This window comes from Topomyia yanbarensis, chromosome 3 (genome assembly GCF_030247195.1).
Source record: "Topomyia yanbarensis strain Yona2022 chromosome 3, ASM3024719v1, whole genome shotgun sequence".
NCBI classification, from domain to species: Eukaryota; Metazoa; Arthropoda; class Insecta; order Diptera; family Culicidae; genus Topomyia; species Topomyia yanbarensis.
The window spans coordinates 130,256,484-130,262,352 of NC_080672.1; positions in this window are offsets into that span (position 1 = coordinate 130,256,484).

A 5,869-nucleotide genomic window follows, 5' to 3' on the forward strand; every position below is an offset into this window, starting at 1 on the left:
CTCGATGGCTGCACACCTCAAAGAGTAGAAATAAAGAGGCTCTTTAGTGTGAATCTTGGTCCCACGCGCACAGAAGCAGAGAAGGCAACCAAAAAATATTTTAAAAACGTTCTTTCGATCAAACTTTCTCTGAATTGTAGTTTGATTCGCCTTCCTACCTGCTTTCCAGTGAGGGGAGGCACAAAAAAGTGGCTCTCCAAGGTGACTCTTTGAACGAAATTTCAGAACAGATCTTTCACTTTTTCCTTTTTCAAGTTTCTCTTTGTGCGGTTGTTCTCCACTTCGCAGTGTTTTTGCGCTGCTCTATTTTTCATCGGTGTATTTTGCTCTTTGTGGCACATTGTGTGAGCAAATAACAATCCAGATCACAATATCGAACATATTGTCTGGACATGCACCGACTACTGTTCTGCCAGATCTCAATTGTTGGATTCCCTTCGGGCCCGAGGAAGATCACTTAATGTCCCGGTTCGAGATGTACTGGAAAACTGCAATCTCCTAGATATGTCCCTCGTGTACAGCTTCCTAAAACAGTCATTATACAGATTTAACTGCCCCTATTATTTTTCTCATCATTCTCAGAAGTGCCCTCATCCGCCTGTACCGTAAACTAACGATGGTTTGATGCGACTTCAAGCTGACACGAAACATCTCTGTCGACTGAGCCAAAAATACGGGCACAATGGTACGAGTTAGAACAAAAGGTGGACTGAAGTCAAAACTTAACCGTATCCGTTTAAATAGGACGGCTTTATGTAATTTGGGTACTCTAAATTTTTAATGTTAAAACATATAAAAATTAACATTTACTATTCATTAGGGTGTCTCAAAAATATTTATTTTATCGAAACTGTTCCTAAAATGTTTGTACACAGTTTTTTTTACGCGGGAGATACAGGCCGCGCAAATGAAAACCGCGCAAATTTCAAAATACGCATAAATAAAAACCGCAAAAATTCGAAAATCCGCGCAAAAAACCGCGTAAAAAACCTAAGTGTATATTAATTTTCGTGCGCTAAATCGTTTTTGATATTAACACTTGTTAAGAAAAGCCTTCATTATACATTAGGGCGACTCAAAAAAATTTTTGTTATGAAGGTTCATTCAATATTGAAACGAATTGATTTACATCTCATTATGGTACTACAGAAACGATTATTTAGTTTTTGCGGATCAAATAAGATTTGTTAGAATAATTTAGGAACGTTAAATTCATTACTAGAATTTCTTGATATTAAAACTTCAATTTTTAAAATAAAGCTTTTGAGCGCCATTCTGGAGTGTTTAATTACTTTCAATAATCAACAAGATAGCTAACGATTTCTTTTTTGTGTTTATGTAACTTAGGTCATTTATTTCATATATTATACAAAACAAAGTAAAAACCCTATTTCGCGTATATGGGTCATTTATATTGATCTCGTTCTATTTGGGCCATATCTCTTACCCTTACGATAAATCAGTACTATGCAAATTCTGATCGAAATAATTTTACCAAATGACCAGAACTCTACTGTGTTTACTGACACCAGAAACATTTAATGACATATTTCATAGGTTGAACATATTTACTAAATTTTAATCATTCTGAATGAGAAACCGCTCTTTCTAGTCGGCTCCTCTCTCTTCATCACTATTAAAACTCTCGTAGATCATACTCTCACTGCTATTTGAAAGTTGTGCATGCATTCGTGTCATTATTATAACTATAAAGTGACTACTGCAATTATTTATCAGTAATATCAGTAATACCAGTCTATGGAATCCACAAGGAAGCGCATTGAGGAGTACGTGACCTGACTCGTGAGCTAAACAAAATTTGCAGCGAAGTTCAGAATTTGAGCATCATAACCATTGACGTGGCGTCTCAATGTAATAAACATATCCGTGACCAGATGGATGGCGCACACTTGGTTCGAAAAGAGTGTGGCGTTCCGACTGGTCAGAATATGACTTACGTAAACAGCGTCGTATTAAACAACAAAAAGAGAAAGATAAAGCTGCAAAGAGTAAAAAATCGAAAAGAAAACAGGGTACAAGATACAGCAATATCAACATTAATAACAATAACAACTACAACCAAAAAGACAGCAAGTACAAGAAGAACGGGAAACGCTATAGATACAACAATAACAATATCAAAACTACAACCAAAATAGAAACAACAACAATAACAACAAAAACAACAGCTACAAGTCCAATAATACCACCAACAACTTCAATAGAAACAGGCACAACATAAACAATAACGACCACAACGGAAACAGATACAACAATATTAACAGCAGTAAAAACAACAGCAACAACAACAATAAGAGAATCAGCAACTACAACAGAAACAGCAACTACAACAGCAACAACAACTACAACAGAAATAACAACAACCACAACGAAAACAGAAACAGCAACTACAATAGAAACAACAATGGTCTTAACAACAAACACCATAACAATCAACATCATTGTTCATCTTGCTCCTGTGAAAGTTCGTGTTTTCGTCAATTTTAACGCACTTCTCAGAAGCAGACCAGGACAAACATGACGCAGCTGGTAACAGTACAATAATTTGAGATAATATTTTTACGCATAACGAATCACAACCAAATTCTTCGAAAGCCACTGAAATTTTGGTTTATTGTCAAAATTGAAATATAATGAGGAGCGCCGTAAAGATGAATGAAATACATAAGAATATATTAGGCTCCTCATTTTCGATAATTCTAGGTACCGAAACAAAGTTGGAATGAGGATGTAAAAAGTGAAGAGGTTTTAGGGAGTGACTATGATGTTTTCAGAGATGATCGTGATTTACGACCAACCCAAAGAATGTCAGGCGGAGGAGTTCTCATCGCAGTTTCATCTATATTTAATTCCGATCTTATTGTTTCACTAAAATTCAAAGAATTTGAACATGTATGGTACAAAACACATATCGCTGATGAAATCCACATTTTTGTCTCAGTGTACTTTCCATTGGATCTAGCTTGCAAATCAACATATGAGATTTTCGGTCAAGCAGCTGAAGAAATAATCTCTGATTTTCCTCCAGAATTTAAAGTTCATATTTATGGCGATTTTAATCAGTGCAACTTAGATTTTATTCCTGATTCTGAAAATGAGAGCATTCTACTTCCTGTCGTTGGTGAAACCGAAACATTACAACATATGTTTGAGAAAATGGCATTGATAGGACTCAAAACTAGCATAGACCTGGATTTAAAAGAAAAAGTTAAAAGATTTCGAATGAGTATAGTGTACTCGCGGGCATTCATGGGCATTGTTGGTGTTATCGCATTAGAAGTCCGAATTCTATAAAATTTCATAACAAATAGTCAACAATCAATAACTAATCCAACTACTGACTTTTTTGATGATTTTACGATGTTATTCAATCACATGAATAATTTTGGTAAAGTAATGCAATGCATAAAATCAACCGTTTCTTCGAAAAACGAAAATAACTGGATGTAGTTTCTATAATGAAATTATGCAACAACTTGAGTTACGTCTTTCAAAAAGCTGTGAAAAATTTATTACCCAATTTATTAATCTTGCAAAATTGTTTTTGATAGCTCAGCTGAGGAAAATACTAGCGAGAATGATGCATAGCCTTCATATAAGGACGCCCGGGCTCGGCCCACTGCGACGGGACCTACAGGACAAACATCACATGCGTAATGCGGTGTGTTGGCGATCCGCATCTGAGCCGTATTACTACGTAATCTGAAGGAACACCTGCCGGCTCAAAGAAGACCGCCCGGAGTCCCAGTACATGGAGCTTCCTGATGAAGACCATCCGAGTCTGTAATCTTTACCGTTGATTTCCCCATGCCGTCAACCGAAAGTAAATATCTTTCGCTATCCTGCCACTTTATGCACCCTGTTTCTCCCGTCTCTGATACCCAGATGTAGAAATTGACACCTCCCTCCTGAATATCTTTCTAAAATTTGTTTACCCCCCGTCTTTTCTAGTTATGGTTGTTCTATATAAATTCGCGTTAAGAAATTCCCAACAGTACTACTACTAATAAAAATAGCCTTAATTTTTGTGTCAATATTTATTTATTTTTTATTTATTTATTAATTTTCATCTAACCTAATTGGTCTTAATGAATATGAAGGGATGGGGAAAAGCCAATTTGAGTGAAACATTAACTATACTCAAATTGGCATAAAAACCCCATATCTTTTCAAATGAATACACAATACAGAACTTAACAACAAATACAGAAATAAATATAACAAAAACAAACTAATACAATAAAATAAACAATGTAAAAAGAATATAAACAAAAGCAGCAGATATAAATACAGATTAAAATGTCGTCAGGAAATATCTGGTAAGTCAGAAACTACTTAATAGCCGGTTTTTGAAGGTAGTAGATGACACGTTGAAATCGAAATCCGCAAACACTTCGTTGAATGTAACAGACATGAAGCGAATTAGATCATGGCTACCATACAGGGAATTCCTGTGTTCCAACAGCAAAAAGCTTCGTTGACGGAGTACACGTTCCGGTGCATAGATGTGGAGTTGACCCAACAATTCCGGCGTATCTAACTCTCCTAGAAGAATCTTAGCGACAAAAACAGCTTGGGCTACTCTGCTTCTCGCTTCAAGCGTGTGTAGACCTAATAATCTACAGCGGTCTTCGTATGGCGGGAGATTAATAGGGTCCTGCCACGGAAGGCGTCTTAGTGCATAACGAACGAATTTTCTTTGAATTGCTTCAATTATTGCTATCCATGTTGCTTGATACGGACACCATATTACGGAGTTAGATTCCAATATTGACCGTACCAATGCGCAGTAAAGTGAACGGAGACAGAGAGCGTCATTAAATTCATTAGAAATTTTAAACATGAATCCCATCTGGCGGTTTGCCTTGTTAATAATATAGTCGAAATGAGGTCGAAAAGTGAGTGCAGAATCCAAAGTGACTCCAAGGTCACACGCTTGTAGTACACGCTCAAGATGCTGTTCTCCAATACAGTAGTCGTATGAAATTGGTTTGTGCTTGCGATGATACGATATAACACTGCACTTCTGAATACTAATTGTATGCAAGTTTAAGGAGCACCAGTCATTGAAAGTGTCCAAGAGCTGTTGTAAAGCTAAGCAATCCCTGATGCACTTGACGATCATGTATAATTTAACATCATCAGCGTAGAATATACGACAACCCGGTGGTAATACTGTAGCTAGATCATTGATAAATAGTGTGAATAAGAGTGGGCCCAAATTACTTCCTTGAGGAACACCCGAGTTGTTCGAAAATGGGGCAGAGAACACACATCCATTTTTTACTACAAGTGTTCGATCTCTCAGATATGATTCGAGCCAACGAATCAGATCAGAAGACACTCCTATTTATTTTAACCGTTCCTGAAGAATTGCGTGATCAACTCTGTCAAATGCTGATTTCAAGTCGGTATATACAGTGTCAATCTGAGCACCAGCGTCCATGTTACGTAAGCAGAATGAAGCAAACTGAGCGAGATTCGTGGAGGTTGATCTTTTTGGGATGAATCCATGTTGATCAGGAGAAATGTAGCTTTGACTGGATGCAGAGAGCACATCGTTCATTACGATCTCTAAAACTTTGGAGCAGGCACACAACGATGTAATTCCTCTGTAATTTTCAACATTTCGCCAATCTCCTTTTTTGAATACAGGAAACATAACTGACCTTTTCCAGCTGAAAGGATAACAACACTACCTAAAGGAATTGTTGAATAGAGTCAACTGCAAAATTCTTGAGAACACATGAAGGTATGCCATCAAGACCAGGAGTGACTGAATATTTTAGCTTGCTGATTGCTGCTATAACCTGACGATCTGTAACAGTGAAGCTTCTCAAAGGACAAA